A 19,689-nucleotide genomic window follows, 5' to 3' on the forward strand; every position below is an offset into this window, starting at 1 on the left:
CTCCTCACTGGCTAACAGGAAGCCAGAGAAGCAGTTTCCTTCCGTGTTCAAGTGCTTGTATCACCACACAAAACATTTAACTTAAAGATGAGTGGTTTTTTAAAACCAATTTCGTCAAAACAAAGAGTTCTTCTGAGTCCAAAGGGCCAGCCACACGTTCAGGTCAATGGGTCACTCAGATATTACCCAATAATCGCTGTGTTTCCAATCTGTTAGTATCCAAAATCTAAAGATTGAGGCAGGCAGGCAGGCAGGTTAAATTTGTTTAAAAAATCAAACACATATAATAATAGTTATGTGGTGCATAGAAATTGGGTGATATCTCTTTAACAGCTGGGAGCCTTTGCATGGACTTCCTCCTCCCCTGCTGCTGTAGTCTCCAGAAATCTGCTGGATCAGATGTATTCACTGGTAATCAGGCCTAGCATTTTTGTACCTAGCAATACACAGCTCCCATTGGGTGGGTATGGGTTAGACACTCATACTCATCCATCCCGTGTGGCAATCCTTTATTTATGCTGTGATTTTTGCAGGTTTTGTATTAATTGACACTTCATTTAGTTAAGAGCCACACTGGTTTGGTTACTTTAGCAAAGACTGTGACTCATGTGGGGGCATGCCAGATTCAAGCAGTGATACACCCCTCAATTTATTGCTCAGTGGATAAGAAAACAGAGGGAACATGCCAGCAGCCTAGCAGATTATCTGGTGTCAGCTGTGCAGGTGCAGCACCACCCAAATGTCAGGGAGACCTCATCCTAGAGCAGTGATTTTCAAATGATGCATCATGACCTTGGTGCATGTGGCCCAGGTCTCAGGAAGTCAGGGTTTAAGGGTAGAAGTGGGGGGGAATGGAGTGGAGGAGGGCAGGACATGGGCAGAGCCTGCAGCAGGATTTTGCCCCAGGCTCTGCCCCTTGGGTGCTGATGGGGGGGCTTACCCTTGGCCCCACATCTCTCTAGGGATGATCCTGCACAGGCAGCCTGAGTAATTCTCCTCTTAAGAAACAGCAGCCAACTGGGTGGTTCTAATATACGCTGGGGCCACCCAGAATCTGAGAAGCACAGAAGTAGCTAAAAGCTTCTTCTCCTACCTGTTGTGGGCTGGGCTGTGTGTGTTGTGCCACCCAGAGCATTAAACAACAGCTTGGAGGAAATCTTTCTGTTCATACTGCAGGGTCTCCCTTGTGAGACGCTGAGCTTACCTGACACAGCAAACATCCCCTAGAAAGCATCTTCCAGAGTTTACAGTATTCAGGAGACAGCCTCATACAGCAGGGAGCCGCCAGGTGCATCCCCCACGTCTGTCTGAACACAGAAGACTCTTGCACTAAGAAAGTCTTAATGGCCATTCAGTAGTCCATTCACTCAGGGGGTGAATGAGGGACAGCTGTGTGCTCTTCCTGGATTTTGCACCTATCACCTTAAATAGGATTTTAAAGGATGGAGTTGTCAGAGGTGTCAGAAGTGCTTACCGGGGATCCAGCTTGAGCCGATACCAGACTGGTGGTGCTTTCATTGGCCAAGAGATGTCAAGTGCTGTCTGCCTTCTTCATGCAGATATTTTAATTTTTAGAAGCACCATCTTTAATCAAACTGCCTGTCTATATCATCTCTGAGGGTGGTACCGCTTGGCTTCTCTACTTATCAAAGTTGCTCTGGGTCAATCGGAAAGGGTGCATCTGTACTGCACCATTATTTGGAGATATCTTGCGTTATTTTGAAATAACAATGGGATCATCTACACAGCCTTTCCATTATTTTGCAATAATTTTGAAATAATGGATGGCTTATTCCAAAATCTGTAAACCTTATGCTACAAGGAATAACGTCTATTCTGAAATAGCTATTTCATAATAAGGTGTGTGTAGCCGCTCCACTGCTGCTATTTTGAAATAGCCCGTCACCAGGGCCATTCTCAGTTATTCCTCCCCAGTGCCTCCTCTGGCTCTAAATCGAGATAGCACGTCTACATTAGGGAAGATTGCACCGAACTAATTTTGAGGCTTTTCTGCAGTATATCCCTCCGGAATAACAGCATACCTTATTTAGAAATAGCCATGCAATGTAGATGTACCCAAAGTGACCTTTAGTTCTGGAGAAGATTAGAAATGTACAACCAGAGTACATCTTGTTCCTTTTCACCCTGCAATGACAATACAAAGCATCTCTTATGAATTCTTCCAACTTTCTCTCCAGATAATTCCATGGTCTTCATGCAAGATATCATGTGCCAACCGCATTTCCATAAGACACGTTAGGCCACAGCGGTTTGTGCAAAATGTGTTGTGACACAAACTAAGCACCTACTGGTTTTGTGAAGCAGCACATTTCTGCAAGCCTCTGCCCATAGGAATCTTTCCAAACATTTCTATTTTCATACACACTGCAAGGACTAAACTGCTTGCAATATTTGTTTTAGTGAGACCAGCTTGGCAATGAATCTTGCTCAGTCAGAAAGTTACAGATCGTTTCGATTGTCAACATCATTTTAAAAGTTACATGTTATCAGGTAAGCGCTTACTCTACAATATCTCTATTTTGAATTTCTAGGTATAAAACGTAATAAAGTAAAAGAATCTGGTAAAAGAGGAAGTTACTACTCTATTTAGGATGAATTTGCGGTTAGCTTATTCAGTGACCATTGCTTACACAATGTAACAACTATAAACCACACAGGCAGTAGGGGCTATCTGAGTTGAATTATATTAAGAAGTTTGGCCAAAATTATGAGGCCAAGGATTCTAGACTATACCTGGATGTCTATGACATAATTATTAATGGTAAAAGAAATGTAGCCGTGTTAGTCTGGTGAAGCAAAATGCAGGACTATGTAGCACTTTAAAGACTAACAAGATGGTTTATTAGATGATGAGCTTTCGTGGGCCAGACCTACTTCCTCAGATCAAATAGTGGAAGAAAATAGTCACAACCATATATACTTATACAAAGTATATATGGTTGTGACTATTTTTTTCCACTATTTGATCTGAGGAAGTAGGTTCTGGCCCACGAAAGCTCATCATCTAATAAATCATCTTCTTATTAATGGTAAATTCGACTTCAAAGTAGGAATAAAGTAGGAATAAAAGATCCTCCGGAAAAGGGCTTATTTTCCGGAGAATCCCCCGCGGATTTTGCTATTTCAAAGTGTCTAATCTGCATCCCTTTTCCAGAAAAGGGGTGCAGTGTAGACACAGCCATACTGTAGTGCATATTGCTAACAAAAGAAATAATTACATGTGCTCACATCTATAATGCAGCCACCGCAATTTTCTGTCCCGCTCAAGTCAGCTCTCCCACTGGGAAAAGGAGGGTGTGGCCTCTGATTTTAATCAAAGCCAGCCAGCACTGATCACCTTGGCAAACTAGATAGGATCACTATGCAAATAACATCTGCTCAGAAGATCAGAAGGTCATCTGTACAAGATAGGAGAGGCTCATTCAAATCAATGGTTTCACTGTCTTCCATTGTCTTGTGTTGCGATACAGTCCATAGGTCTTTTATCCTCCTCTTATCTTCAGGCAAACAACCTGTGGGACCATCTAGACACAGACAGATCCTTCCATAGAGGAAATTACAATTGAAGGTGAAATACTGGCCCCAGGGAAGTCAGCAGGAATTTTGTCAGGATCCCATTCTTAATGTGAACTCCAGTAAATATCAGCGGCCTATTATAAAGCATGGACAGCAGTGCCAGGGCCAGGCCTAGAAGGCCAAGTGACAATCGCACTCCTGCTCCTCAGCGCCTGCCTCCCCCACGCTGTGTATGTGAATGTGAAAAACTAAGAGATCTGACCTAATGATCCTGCCCTGGCCTCAGAGGATGCCTGGGAGACATCCAGGCCCTAGGGTACTGGCTCCAGGCTGAGTATGAGGGTGCTGGCCATCTCCTCCTGGTCCTCTGGGACCCTCAGGTGGGTGACAATGGACATTTCCAGCCCTGAGTCCACAACCAGGGGTGGGGAAGGGGCTGCCCTGGCCCCCAGGATGCAGTGCTGCTCATTGAGGTGGGGCAGCCTTCTGCCCCAGAGTGAGAGCTGCACTCCCTGGCCCAGCCCTGCTGCAGCTCCTTTTAATAATGGAGATACACCTATTTCCTAACACTGCAAGGGACCTTGAGAGGTCATTGAATCCAGTCCCCTGCCTTTGCAGCAGGACCAAGTACCATCCCTGAGAGATCTGCCCCAGATCCCTAAATGGCCCCTGCAAGGGGTGAACTCACAATGCTGGGTTTAGGGGGCCAATGCTCAAACCACTGGGCTATCCCTCCCCCTGCCTGCTCAAGGCTCTTGGGGTGGTGGCCTCTCGTGGCCAGGGCCTCGGCCATCCAGCCATAGATGTCAGCATTGTGCTGTCTGGAGCAGAGATCCTGGAGGGTTTCCTCCTCACCCCATACCTCCAGGAGGGCCAGGATCTCTGCCCTAGACCATGATGGCACTCGTCTTTTTGTGCCCCTGGCAGGATCCTGGTAGCCCTAAGCATGCTCCTTGGGAAGGCCAGTGTGCTCTCGGGGAGGGCGGTGAGGTTGGCCCATGGGTGCTAAGGAGTGTAGCAGTGTGAGACACGCAGTGAGTTGCAGCCCTCAGGGCATGCTTCCTGCCACAAGCCTTGTCCCGGGTGCCTGCGTCTTTAAGAGCTGCCGGGAGACAGGAGCTATAGAGTTGTGATGAGTGTGGGTGGAGTAGCCAGCAGGGCATCCATGTTATTTCCTGAAGGTCTCTTTTTTCAACAGAACTCCCTCTTCCGCCTCCACACACTCGTTTTTCTGAAAAAACTTTTTCGGAAGAGGGTGTTCTCCCTCGTAGGAAGAGGTTTACCACTGTCGGAAACACTCCTCCGTTCTTTCGCCTTTCTGTCAAAAGAACGCAATGGCAGTGTGGACGCAAGTATTGCTTTTCCGGATTAATGCCCTTTATTCTGGAAAAACACTGCAGTGTAGACATTCCATCTGCGGAAAAGGGGCAGGAGAAATGGCCACCATGGCTGCCCCCTCCCACTCCTCCACACCAGATGCTGTGGTAAACAACAATGACTGGGACAATAGATGGACAGGTCACCCCTCCTCCAAACTTCTTCCAAAGAGACATGCGATAAACCAGGAAAAGGCACTCCTTTGAGGGTGAGAGCATCCAGATCCGGGCATATAATTGCACTGGTATAGATATGCCAGTCAATTGCCCCACTCAGCAAGCCATTAGCTTTTCACTCCTGTAACTCAAAGAGAAATGCCATCTAATGTAATGTGCCATGAAGCATGAGGTGAGAGACATGAATGTCATCACTCTGATTACTTCAAATCCTTTTCTCTAATGCCTTCTTCCCTTAGCTACATAAGCCCCCTTGTTTTCAGCAAGTGGTTTGTCCCTGTACAGCTCTTGGCACAGGGAAGATGCACAAGTCAGATCAACGTACATGGTAATATAGCACAGATGGGGGTGTTGCACGTAAATCCTGTTCACACGGAATGTTTTCACTGCAGGCAGAGATGTGTCTACAGCCCAGTTAGACGTTCCCGAGCTAGCTTTCCTCTAGCTAGTTGGAATAACAATACAAGTAGTTGTATTGAATAGCAGCACGGGCTCTAAAAATCACTCCTGATTCTGTATATGTACCTGAATTGCTAGCTTGTGCTTCTGTGGCATTGCTGCTCTGAAAAACTGAGCAACTTAGATCCAAGCTAGTTTGGGTGTCTCTGTGTATGCACCTCCGACTGCAGGGCAGACATGTCCCAAGAGTGGGAGACTTGTGAAATTCTTTCCCAGGATGGGTCAGTGCCCAAACTCCTGAGTGACACAGAAACCAGCGAGGGCAGAGATGTGCAAGCAGGCCTGTAATCTTCACATCCATCACAGAACCCTTTTAAATTTCCTTACATTTCCTAGGCAGAGAGTAAGCCCACCCACTTTTCCTACTAGATTCCTGCATCACATAAATGAGATGAACCCCGAGAGACACCACTGGCTTTGTCAGACATAGCACATCAATATGAAGGTCAGGTCCATCAAGACACAGTCTGTGTCTGGACTTATGACTGTTATTGTTGAGACTGTAGGTTTGACATGGAGTTGAGTCAAGTTGGCCAGGCATCACCCTACAGAAGTAAATTGCTGATCAGAGCTAAACCAGCAGGTATTCGTTAAACGTCCCAAGATGTTTTGCACAAATCATGGTGGACCAATGTGTCTTACACAACCTGGGATGGCACAAGATCTTTTGCACAAAGACCATGGAATTTTCCACGGCCAAAGTTGCAAGAAGCGCAACATTCAGTTTGTGGTGACAGTTCACATCTTCCCCAAAAGCAGGGTTCACCTTCTGATTGGCCCACAGCTGCTTTGCCAAGACAAAAACCAAGCCTTCAACCACTGTATAAGACAGGGTGGTTGGGTCAAGGTGTAACTCCCTGGTGCTCAACTACTTGGACGAAAGAGACGGTGAGCAGGACTGTCATCACCTGGCTACTGGAAACGCCTTGTGTCTGGTAACTATTACAGTCACTTCTCTAATAATCACCCTGCCACCTCTTCCTTTTAAGTCCTGTCTAGAGACACAGCTGAGAGATCAAGAAAGAGAAGAATATGACTGTCAGAACCCACTGAGTGAGTGAACTAATTGAATGAACTTTCTAGGTCTCTCGAGAAACCAAGTTTAGTGAGGCTGAAATGGAGAATTCATCTGACAGTTTGAATGGAAAAGTAGAAAAGCTACATGCGTCGTGTTTAACACCCCTCCCTCCCAAAAAAAAAGTTGGTTATTTTAAAGCTGCCTAAGTTAAAACCGTCTGCAGGTTAATTCTAGCTATCCAAATTCTATTTTATCAAGAAATCCTGTCTATCCAGAGGTGTGCTCTCTATGGTCCTGTATTAGTTAACCACCCATTGATGAGCTACACTCAAGATTAGGGGAAATACAGTTTGGGAGGATTTACAGAGTTAAGAGTGATGACAGCGAGAAAGGGGGTAGAAAAGTGAGGGGAAAGAAAGAAAGAAAGAAAGAAAGAAAGAAAGAAAGAAAGAAAGAAAGAAAGAAAGAAAGAAAGAAAGAAAGAAAGAAAGAAAGAAAGAAAGAAAGAAAGAAAGAAAGAGTTAAGGTGAAGAATGAAAGGAGACGGGTTAAGGGAGAGACAGGACTAGGGAAGGCAGATCAGGAGTTCAGGGAAAGAGAGCAGGGCAGGAGGGAAGGGAATGTAGAATGCAGAGAGGAGATGGAGAAAAGGGAAAGGAAAGAAGAAGAAAGACAGGAAGCGGGGCTGTAGCTGCATGAAACAGGGGTCTCCGTGGTGCTGTTTCAACACAGCCAACAGCGACAGGCTCAGAAAACACCAAAACAAACAGTGAGGGATGGGGACAGATCCTGACTCCTGTGCTGTCATAACGCTGATGCTCTAATCACCTTCCTTCTCCTTTTTGTGAATTCTTATTTGCTTTAAGGGCTGTGTTAGAACATATATAGGATGTACATGTGCCACAACTCTGCTCTCTGCACTTGGGCAAAAAGAGGGAGAAGTTCTTAAATGTCCATAAAGGGAAACATTTTTTCCACTATTTGAATATTTAGTTACCTTTGAATGTTTCATGAGAGTGACCAAAACTGGAGGACAGAGCAGAAATTCTGGGGAAATTGGAATAGGTTGTTAACGAGAGGTTGTCAGCCCAGGGAAGAGACCTGACACACTTTCCCCAGGGCAATGTTGAGCCTTCTTGTAATTCAGTAATAATACAAGTGTCTCAGCGTCACTCACTCAAATTCGGCCCAGCTGCCCTTCCCCCTCACAACCGAGGGAAACCTAAGCCAACTTTCAGTGGCATTGTGCATAGCCAAGAGAAATCTGAGTGAACTGGATTGAGCTCCGAAGTGCCTATTCACAAGTCAAATTCCGCCCTCCTTTGCAACCCCATGAGTGGGTGAGATTGTGACCTGGTGCTCGGGTTCACAATACCCACGAGCAGTCTTTGGTGCTGAAGTTAAAAATGGAGGCCTGAGACCTGTGTGGATACTGAGGTAATATTGTGCTTTAAAAGACCTCCGATCCCACAAGCACATCATCACAGCTAGGTGGCAGTATCCTCACTATTGTAAAAGGGCAGGTGCAGGTAAAATCATTGCTAATGCTGGGCAAGATTAAAAAGAGGCTGAAAACTGCTGATTTAAATCAGCATCTGCATGATGTGTCTGGCTCTTTGGTTGCCTTGGTACAGGCACTCCCATAATTCCATTGGTGAACAGACTGATCAGAAGGGAACAAAAATCTGCATTTAAATGTTCCCAGTTCTATGTTGGTAGCGAAGTCAACTTCCTAATGTAGTACAGAACTGGCACAATGTTTTCCGCAGTAATAAGGGTGTGATAAGGCCTTAAATTGATGTTATTTATGATTTCTTGGTCAATCACATGATTTGTTCATTCTTAGATATTGCATAAACATGTACATCCAGCCACCTGTATTTTGCTTTCTGTAATTTCTTGTTTTCTATTGTATTTTGGATAATAAAATACAAAATATCCAGTACTTCTCTAGTGTATACTTTGGTTAAGCAGAGCGAGATTCCAGGGAGAAACACAACAGAAGTGATTGGTTAATTTAAATTATTTCTGGAATGTCATTCTTTCAAAACAGCTCGTTTCACACAATTGTATTTCTCTGAAGTCCTGCTAGGATGTCTGTTGTGCTGTATGGCTAACAAACACTGTTCTTGAGAGACTGCAGAACACATATTAAAATGTAAATTGATTTAACGATATATTTACACAGCTCAGCATGTCGCAATCCCCGGTGTCTTCTGTCTCCTTTTTATCTTGGTGTCTCTTCTCTCTAGTGGCACTGAATCCCCAGCCAAGCTTAAGTCATGAAGATCCTCCATCTGCTCTTTGCTGTTGTCTTCTTGGTGCTCCTGGATGCCCCAGGTAAGATATACATGAAAACAAACGATGACACAAAGGGACAACTAGGAGCCTGGATTGGGACTGTCTAACATTTTCCATTAGAAAAATTATTCTAATTTTTCTTATGCGCTCTAGCAGCTGCTTCCAAGAAAAAAAACATTGAGATTTGTCTGAATTATGATCAGTCAAAACAAAATCTATGTCCCCTCAGGCTGTGTCTAGACTGGCCAGTTTTTCCAGAAAATCAGCCACTTTTCCGGAAAAATTTGCCAGCTGTCTACACTGGCCGCTTGAATTTCCGCAAAAGCACTGACTTCCTACTGTTAGAAATCAGTGCTTCTTGCGGAAATACTATGCTGCTCCCGTTCAGGCAAAAGTTCAGGCAAAATGGGGTTCCACCTGTGGCCTCTCACCCCTTCTGGCTACTCCCCCATGCCCTCATGTGCCACTCACACTGGGGTACCAAAGCCCTGCTCTTACCTGCTCCTCCCTCTCCCTCCCAGCACTTCCAGAGCACTCCAATTACCTGATTTATGCTCCATTCCTGCTCGTCTCTCCCTGCCAGATCTGGAACGCCACAAACAGCTGATGCGCAGTGTTCCAACTCTGGAAGGGAGTGGGAGGGGCATAGACGGAGTGCAAATTAGGCAATTCATAGCTACTCTGAAAGTGCTTGGAGAGAGAGGGAGGAGCAGATAAGTGCAGGGCTCTAGTGCCCCAGTGAGCAAGGTGGGATGGGGATAGGCAGTGGGTCTGCAGCCCACAGATTGCTCACCATTGCCTTAAACTTTAAAGGCAAGAAGCAGCAAAGGATACCCATTCTGTTCGAGACAGTTCTAAGATGTGCAGCTGGAGAGTCAGTGCCCTATTAATTAAATCGCTCCACTCCCTTTTTTGAGGCTGCCCTTGAACGTGCATAGAACTACAACCATTTAATAGTACTAAAGCGGTGATAGTTTTACACTGGGAGGTAACTGGACTGACTTGGCCAGGTCTTAGTGAATGGGAGATGCCTGTCATCTCTCCTACAGTTTTCCCTTTCTAAGGCTGGCAGACCCCAGTCATCTGCAGAAAGAGCCAAACCTAGAACCTTCTACTGCATGACCCTCTACTGCATGAGCTGGCTAGCTAGTAGCTAAGCCAGCTGGCTAGTAGCCAAGGCTGCAGAGCAAACTCATTATCGTCTCTGTGAGAGGTCTTGGTGCAACTAGGTGGGACAGTGCATCGCACCCAGAGAAGTGTGGGTTACACCTCAAGGATGCCATTTATAGGGAGCTAGGAGTGGCTAACCAGATGTCAGAATATATTAGTGTTACAGCTGAGTGGGTCCAATATTTATTTAATGTTCTTTCTTTTATATAGGAATTAGATACAGTGCTCCTCTCAGCAAACTGCTAAGTTTTCTGCCCAAAAGTGTAGGGTTTTCCAGTGCCTTAGTAGCCCCTGGATACAGATGATGGTGGGGGGGGGGGCGGAGGAGGGAAGCACGGATGGGATTGGTTCCCCCCACCCATTTGGTGCTTTGCTTGTACAAAGCATGGTCAGTAAAACTGCTGAAGCCTCCGTCCTCAGTTTGTTCCCCTCATTCTCTCACTCTCTTCCCCTCACTGCCCCTCTCCCCATCATAGCATGCAGAGGTCATCCCCACCCCCCACCAACATCTGAAATGACACCCATGTTAAACGTCCTCTGGAGAATAATTAACACTCTTCTTCTTTGTCAGGATTCTCCGAGGCTAGGATAAGCCCATGGAAATGTAGACGCCGTGGGGGAAAATGTTACCTTAGATGTCCCACTAATTCCATATACATTGCAAAATGCTTAGTGGGTGCCAAATGCTGCCAAAGGTAAGCTCACATTCCAAACGGGAGGCTGTGCAGCATGAACAGCTGATGAACCTGTCCATCCTTAAAGCAGCTTAGCTCTTAGCCCTTTATTTTCTCTCCAGAGGAGGTCATCATAGAAACCTTGCCAATATCCATGTTAACTTTGTCCAGCATGAATGCAAATAATTTAATCATGAAGCGTCCTTTTGTAAAGTTAACGCGGCCGCATTCCACATCTGCCTCCCTTTCTGTTCCTGTTCCGCCTCTTTCTGACCGAATGCAGGACACTCAGCTAGTCACATTCATGATGCAGCAGGAACAGGTCCTAGAGAAACAGTTGGGAGGGTGAGAGACTTTCCCACCCACTAAAACACCAGAGGAGCTCACTGGGGGGCAAGAATGTGAAACTGGGAGCTCCTTGGGCCGGCAGAGTGGGAACCAAGGATTGAGGCTGGAGTGGCCGTGCTACCAACTACAGGGATGATCTCCTGGCTCAGAACATGCCTGAAGTTCCCTGAATATACCCAGAGATCCCTGCTCTCACCAGACAGGGCTGATAGCATAGAACTGGTACCCCAACAGAGTCAGGCTTCAGGTAGAATTAGAATTTCCCGGCAATCTTTAAGAGTTAGTTATGTATCATCTAAATCAGAGGTGGAGAACCTAAAGCCGGCCTGGCTTGCTTGGATCTTGCCCCTGAGGCTCAGGGCCCCCTCCGCCCCAACATTGGGTATCCGTGGGGCTGAAGTACACAAAATCTATTAGCCTGGGACCCCCTAGGCTCTGGGGTGAGAGGGGAATGTGGGAAGGATCTTTCTCCTTCTCAGTCAGGGGCCATGTCAGTGTTAGTTTGGGTTTTTGTTTTTTTTTTGTTTGGGGGATTTTTTGCTTCTCACTTGTGTGTGGCCCCCGACTGACTTTTTGGTAGGTCAGTAGACCCCAACTCAAAAAGGCTAAATTACAGTACCTAACTGTCAATTTAGCTTCAGTTGTAGACATAGTGCACTTAATAAAACACCCTACTACGTGAGTGAGTCATGCTTTTCTAAACTTTAGTCTTTGTTGTAGACAGCCAGTTCAGCATTTTAGATACTATGTCCGTTATAATTCTGTAACAAAATGTGGCCACTTTCTTGTGCTGGGATTAACCAAGAACTTCATTTAGTGACTGGGCCGTTTTTCCCCATGCCATATGATTTCAAATCAAACAACGTATAATCCTTTTCTATGGGAAAACATCAAATATCTGACTCTCTTTCCTTTGTACAGGCAAGAGTTTGACTGATTGCCTGGGGGGATCTCCAGGAATCTGGGAGACAGCCACTTGCTTCTAAAATCATCAGATCCTGCCTCAATGGAACCTTGAAGTCTCATTCATTTGGGCTGAAAAGAACCTTGTGAGGTAGAGAAACTCCAGAAGGGAGCCCTTGTATTACACATATAAAATTTGTTACTTTCCTTTTAATAAAAGCAAGCTGGTGTAAGATCATCATGTGTGCATGTGTGTTGATGGGAAGCAAGGGGGCTATTTCTAGCATTCTTCTTTTAGAATCCAATTAGTTTTTTCAAATTAAATTCAAAATAACACGTTAATACCACGCATGGCTATATGTAAACCACAATTCACACATCTCTGCAGGCTTCCAAGAGCTCCTATGAATAGGTCCTTATTGTGTACAGTTGTTACAAATCCTAACAGTTTGTGGTTTCAGAGGAGCTTGGTTCAGTCCCAGCTGAACTGTACAGTGTGTAGCCTTTACCACAGTTCTCTATTTCAACTAGACTATTCCAGTGTTTCTCAACCAGTGGTAAAAGTACCCTTAGTGGTACTTGAGAGAAGTCTGGGGGGTACTTCAACACAACTGAAAATTGGAGAGAACTGAATTTTTGTTTTAAGTTTTACAGTGTTTTATTATTTTTGTACTTTTTATGCCCAAAAATGTCATCGCCCACCCGGCTATGATTACGTTGTTTAAACAAATGTGTTGCAATAGTAGAAAAAGTAATTGTGTGTCTGAAAACTCTTGGTACTTGGGGTACTTATAATTTTTTTAAAGGGGTAATTTATAAAAAAAAGTTGAGAAACACTGGACTATCCCTCTGCTCTGAAACACCACTGTACATGTCATGGCTCAATTCCCCGAACCCGACACTCCGGCTGTGTCTACACTGGCCACTTATTCCGGAAAATCAGCCGCTTTTCCGGAATAACTTGCCAGCTATCTACACTGGCCCCTTGAATTTCCGGAAAAGCACTGATGATCTAATGTAAAATCATCCGTGCTTTTCCGGAAAAACTATGCTGCTCCCGTTCGGGCAAAAGTCCTTTTCCAGAAAACTGTTTCGGAAAAGGGCCAGTGTAGACAGCCCAGATTTCTTTTCTGCATAAAAGCCCCGATCGCGAAAATGACGTTCGGGGCTTTTTTGCAGAAAAGCGCGTCTACATTGGCAAGGACGCTTTTCCGCAAAAAGAGCTTTTCTGGAAAAGCATCCTGCCAATCTAGACGCGCTTTTTCCGAAAATGCTTATAACGGAAAACTTTTCCGTTATAAGCATTTTCGGAAAATCATGCCAGTGTAGACGTAGCCTCCGAGTGCAGAGATGGGGAGCCGGCTAGTAGAATGAGCTCTGTAAAACCTGTCTCTAACATTCCCAGAGACAAACTTGTTCGATCTCAGTCCCTCTGAGATCCACAAAAACCCCAAAGACTGATTTCTTGCTGCCACCATCCAAGTGAATAAAAGAAAATATAAAATAACCCCTCTTTAGGAAAGACATCACTTGGGAATCTCCTCCCTAAGGCAAAGTTCTTCAGCCTGCCCCAACCTCTGTTTTGCTTGGAGTTGGGAAGACAAACTGAGGGAATCAGCAGAGAACAATAGACTCTGCCTGGGTAAGTAGGCACATAAACTTAAGTACACAACAATCACAGGATCATAAAACACTAGAACTGGAAGGGACCTCGAGAGGTCATCAAGTCCAGTCCCCTGCCTCCATAGCAGGACCAAGCACCATCTAGATCATCCCTGACAGACATTTATCTAACCTACTCTTAAATATCTCCACAGATGGAGATTCCACAACCTCCCTGGGCAATTTATTCCAGTGTTTAACCAATCTGACAGTTAGGAAGTTTTTCCTAATGTCCAACTTAAACCTCCCTTGCTACAGTTTATACCCATTGCTTCTTGTCCTATCCTCAGAGGCCAAGGAGCACAATTTTTCTCCCTCCTCCTTGTGACACCCTTTTAAATACCTGAAAAAAATCAACCAATGCCGGTTTTATTATCAAAACAAAACTACTGTTGCAACCATAGTAAATGACTAGATGTAAGATAGCCATGAAGTGACATTGACTCAGGGAAAATCCCTGGGCTGTAATCCTTAGTTACAACAAAAAAAAACAATTAACCAGCTCAGACATGATTTCCAACACCCCAAAGAAGGTAAACAATAAAACCTGATGGACTATCTAAACTTTTCCCTACTTACACATTTCAATAAGTCCATTCGTGGGAAAGCCCATCCCCTCCATATCTGGAAAAAACAGCTCTGATATCAAACAAAGAAGAGAGAAAGAACACACACCCCCTCTCAATTTGAAATTCCTATCTGCCTTTCATTGGCTGAATGCCTGAGCCCTCTGCTTAGGTGCATTTCCAGTTGCTTAAGCCTTTCTTCACTCTTCAGGTAAGTCTGACTCTCCTTAGCAGCTCCTATTTATGACAGTCCACAATGAGGAGAACAGAGGTAATCAATCTAAGTTGCTTTGAGCCTAGATTCTGCTCACTTTTACACTGAGTGCTGGTCTACACTAAAGGGGAAGGTCATATCAAGATACGCAACTCCAGCTACATTAATTACATAGCTGGAGTTGACATAACTTGTTTGGAGTTTTCCCATCCTCCCCACGGTGGAAGGCCAATGGGAGCAAATGTTCCTATCGGCTTCCCTTAGCAGGAGTATGGGCTGCCGATGAGGGTGCCTTCTGAGTTCTATTTAGTGAATCTTAACTAGACTCACTAAAATCGCTCATGGCAACCTCGATCTTCCATTTAGCAAAGACATGGCCTTGGTGTCATAAGTCACGGGTAACTCCACTGAAGTCATCATAACTTCATCTCTCGGCCTCCCTCCCTGCTATGCCAGGGGCACACAGTGCCCAGAGGGAACCGCCAGCCATTTGAACAGCTGGTGGTTCTCTCTAGTGCCATGCACCCCTGGCAGGGGAAGGAGACTTTGTGCAAACCACCACCCCCAGACTCCAATTGGCTTGGGGTAGGGGAGTGCACAAAGTCTCTTGTCCCATCAACCCATCCTGCCAGGGGCATGCAATGCCTAGAGGGAACTTTAGGTGCCACACACCCCTAGTGGTGGGAGGACACTTCGTGTACTCCCCCACCCTCAGGTCCTGATTGGTGGGTTGGATCTATACCACAGGCCATATCTTGCCCGTCCCTGGTGTACCTCTGTGGGTCACATAGGGTAGCAGTGCATCTTTGGGTCATAACAAATTCAGGACAAACTACTGAAGAATAGGGCAGATACATCCCCAAACTGGTGGTTTATCCCCCCAAAAGATATGTCAAACCAGCAACAAAAGTAAACTTGTTTCTCCTCACTGGCTAAGAGGAAGCTAGAGAAGCAGTTTCCTTTGGCATTCAAGTACTTGTATCACCACACAAAACATGGAATTCAATGATGAATGGCTTCTGAAAACCAATGTCATCAACCAAAGAGTTCTTTTGATTCCAAAGGGCCAGCCATACATTCAGGCTAATAGATTACTGAGACTTTAATCAATAATCGTACTGTTGCCAGTCTTTTAGGATATGTCTGGACTGCATCCCTCTGTCGGCAGAGGGATGCAGATTAGGCAGGTCGACACTGCAAATGAAACGGGGATTTAACTATCCTGTGCTTAATTTGCATAAAAATGGCCACCGTTTTTGCCAACTCAGCACTTTGTCTGCAAAAAGTGGCAGTCTAGAGGGGGATCTGTCAAGAAAGAAATCCTTTTTAGACGGATCCCTCATGCCTCCTGAAAAATCTAAAGAGGAAGGAAGGAAGGAAGGTTAAATTGGTTAAAAGAATCAAATACATATAATAGTTATGTGGTGCATAGAAACTGGGTGATATCACTTTAAACAGCTGGGAGCTTTCAAGTGGACTTCCTGGTCCCCTGCTGCTGTAGTCCCCAGAATTCTGCTGGATCAGATGTATTCACAGGTAATCAGGCCTAGCATTTTTGTACCTAGTAATACACTGGAGAGACTGGTTTTCCTCAACAGGGTTTTAAAGCTTGTTACTTTAAAGAAATGGTCTGCACCTCACAGCACCAGCCACTTCAAATATTTTAAGTTTGGAAACCTTGTAAGTAATTGACAATGGGTTAAACACAGCAGTGCTCACCTTCCTGATAGACCTGGAAGGTGAGTGGTGTGGCTGCTCTGGCAGGCGGGGCCATGTGATGGGCGGGCAGAGGGCTGCCAGGGGTTGGTGCTGTAGGTGGGCGAGCGGCTGCCGCGAGGGTTGGGACCACAGCCACATGGTGGGTAGGAGGCTGGTAGGGATTGGGGCTGCAGCCGCAAGGCAGGCAGCTGCTGCTAGGGGTTGGAGCCGCATGGCAGGTGGGGGGCTGCTGCCAGGGTTTGGGACCATGGCGATGTGGCGGGTGGGCGGCTGCTGCTGGGGGTTGGGGGCACAGCTGCAAGGCAGGAAGGCAGCTGCTCCAGGGGCCAAGGCTGCCTGGCTCAGACACTGGGGGAAGGAAGCTGGGTAGCCTCCTCAGAAGGGCACTGGTAAAGCATGCACAACATTGATTATACAGTTGATTGGCCAAATGCACAGACAACATTTCTCATGACTGACTTGTTGGTTTTGTTAGTCAGACACACAGGTGTGCAAGGCATTTTACAGATACATGCATCACGAAGAGCGGCTTTTGGAATGCCACATATGTGCAGGCTCTGCAAACATGGCTGGGTTAGGAGGCCAATGGCCCAATCTGTCAGTATATGTTAGCGAGCATTGTGTGTAGTCGCATGAACAGCCCCAGTACCTTAAAAACTATTTGCTGCAATACACAAAGCACCTGTTGTTTAGAAGTCACAATATTTAAGCATAATGGAGGTAGCAGCCTGCCTGTGTAACCTGGAGTGGCTAGACATCACCGCCTTTCTCCAGCGTCTAAAGAAACCCCCATTTCCACTGCAGTACTGGAGACCCAGAGTTTAGTCTGTAAGGAATTTCAGCAAAGATTGCACAGTGTCAGCCTCCCTACATTCAAGTTCCAAAAGAATAAATTTAATTAAATAACTTTATACAATTTTATGAAGAAACAAATAATCTAATTCTTACAACAGAACACAGCTATTTTATACCCCACAAATAATATCTAGAATTACAATAAACATAAGTAAAGAGAAAAGTAAAAGTGAAATGTGAACAGTTCAGTCCACACAAACACAGTAAGAAAAGACGGAACGGTCCCAACAGCTTAGATTTGGTTCACCAACGTCTCAGTGTGTGCCTCTGATCATCAAAACTGCACCATACGCTGAGTCTGATGTCTCTCTCCACTTGCTTGTAGGGAATCCTCAGTTGGAGTCCAGGCAGACTCTTCCTCTGCTAGGGTCACTGCTAGGCAGACAGCTCACTGATTACTAGTCAGTTAGCTCACAAGTGAACAGACTTAAAGAAACCCTAGTACAAGAAAATACAAAAAACCTGAGACCCACACAATAGAAATGACTCTTCCCCATTGCTACATTTACAGAGGAGCTGGAAAAAACACATGGACTGAGAAAATGAACTAGAACAGTCTGACTAAAATCAAAACAGCATTTAAAGCAAACAATTCACACAGAAGTTATTTCCCCTCCCAGGTTCTCCTAGCTCTAAGTAGCATTGTCCTGATCACTGGTAGAGGGTTAACAACATCACTACCTGCTGCACAGTTCTCTGCTCCTGGCTTAGCTACTTCCAGCTCACACAGGCCTTAGAAAAGCAGCTATCCTGCCTGCTTCCTCCTGAAGTCTGACCCCAAACTATTGGACCCACCTCCAAAAGTTTCTGGGTAGAGTGCTAAATCTGCTCAGCAACAGTAACGCTCAACTCACTCCTACCTCCCACACAGGGGTCTCCTAAAGGGATAGCTCCCTATTAAGTGCATGGGTTACATTTGCATACCTAGATATGTAATTTAAATGATCACATTCTGCCACACCAACTATGTAAACTTTATGACCTCCCTGATAGTCTCTTACCAACATTCTGCTACACATAAAGAGATTCTCCAAAGTCAGGCAATATGGGTTGATGTTTGCAAAATATTGACGAACACTGTTTATTATTTGCCCATGATCTGGGTATCCTTAGAGCCTCACAATACAGATAAAACAATGAATAACAGGCTCAATTCTCTCTTGTCCTAGAAGCACTTGGCACTTTGGTGGCACAAACTTATCCTAAAGGCAGTGATCTCCCTTCCCTACTTGGGTCTTATTCCCAGGGTAGGTAGGGGACTCTCTATCTTGCTTAGAGCCAATGAAATGGCTCTGTGGTGTGTGTGCCCTCCCCTCCAGGCTCCTGGAATAGGGGAGCATTTTGGAGGAAAACTAAAGCAATGAGCAGTGTTGTAGTTGGCTTCTTCCTGGCCTCCCATGACTTCTATGGGACTGTGGACAGGACAGATTTAGAGCAGCCTTGAGGCTAATCTAGCATAATGAAAACTTTGCAGTGTTAATTTTCTTTTTATTTGACTTCGTAGTAAGTAAACATTTCAAGCCATGCACCTTGTTAATTATCCCTTGTTTTAGTACTCTTTCTTCCATAACATTGAGAGAGAGAGAGAGAGAGAGAGAGAGAGAGAGAGAGGAAGGAAACAAGCCTTCACTTTGCCTTTTTAAGCAACAAGTAGCCAGAGGCAGTTTTATTATGAGCTGCAGCAAGGGAAAAACTGATTTGGGCAAGGGGGGGAGGACAGCCCCCCCCCTCCCCCTTCCCTGGCAGATCTTTGAATGCAAGCAATTGTAGCCCAAGGTCCAGTGTGTTTCAACAGCAGCCCTGGGAACTACAAGTTGTGGACTACAAACTGCAGCATGTTGGGAGAACTTCCTGGTTCCTGCCAGGATGCGCCCTCTGCTCCCAGCAGGGTCTCAGCAAGGACTGTGCTAGAAGCAGCACACAGGCTGCATGCTGAGAGAAGGGGCTGCTGAACTGTTTTCCTGTTCTATGTTTTTTACAGAATAAAGCCTGTTCTGGTGATTTGTCGGAGTGGGTCTGGTCTGAGGTGCACTCACACATACACAACGCAGAGCACCCCAAGCAGCCTCAGGCCTAGCCCTCCCCCCACAGTGGTGTAAGAAGTCACAAGCTTCCCCTATGCTGAATAACCTCCCACTGGGCTAACCAACAGGAGGGGTTACACAATTATGAAGCAGTTTATATACTGTCCATTACATATAATAGCAATAAACAATTAGTCTCCTTCCCATTACAAACACCAATGGCTAACAGTTATTTTAGTTCCACCCAGATGCTCCTTATCTCAAAGTCCCTGCAAGAGTCAGTATTCTATCCTTATCTCCTAAAACCAGACAAGAAGCGAGATCTTTTACAGATCTCCCGTTGTTAGGGTTAGAGTTAGCTTGACTCTTGCTTCACTGCTGACAAACCTGAAATGGCTACATACCAATTCCCTGTGCTTCCACAATATATATATATATATATATATTGTATGGAGATTGCCTATCTCCTAGAACTGGAAGGGACCTTGAAAGGTCATCTAGTTCAGTCCCCTGCCTTCACAGCAGGACCAAATACCATCCCTGACAAATTTTTGCCCCAAATGGCCTCTGCAAGGATTGAACTCACAACCCTGGGTTTAGCAGGCCAATATGCAAACCACTGAGCTATGTTTTTAAAAATATATATTTGTTAATAACTTGGGTGCCATAGTGACACACATCTGAAC

General features: G+C 45.3%; 1 long non-coding RNA gene across 1 annotated transcript; it reads left to right on the forward strand.

Moving 5' to 3' along the window:
* The first annotated feature begins 6,328 nt into the window (after positions 1-6,328).
* On the forward strand, positions 6,329-12,201 carry LOC102456435 (uncharacterized). Its single transcript, XR_332967.4, has 4 exons — positions 6,329-6,484; positions 8,820-8,907; positions 10,610-10,733; positions 11,982-12,201. It is a non-coding gene; the product is annotated as an uncharacterized LOC102456435 (long non-coding RNA).
* Positions 12,202-19,689: the final 7,488 nt, after the last annotated feature.

This window comes from Pelodiscus sinensis, chromosome 3, assembly GCF_049634645.1.
Source record: "Pelodiscus sinensis isolate JC-2024 chromosome 3, ASM4963464v1, whole genome shotgun sequence".
NCBI classification, from domain to species: Eukaryota; Metazoa; Chordata; order Testudines; family Trionychidae; genus Pelodiscus; species Pelodiscus sinensis.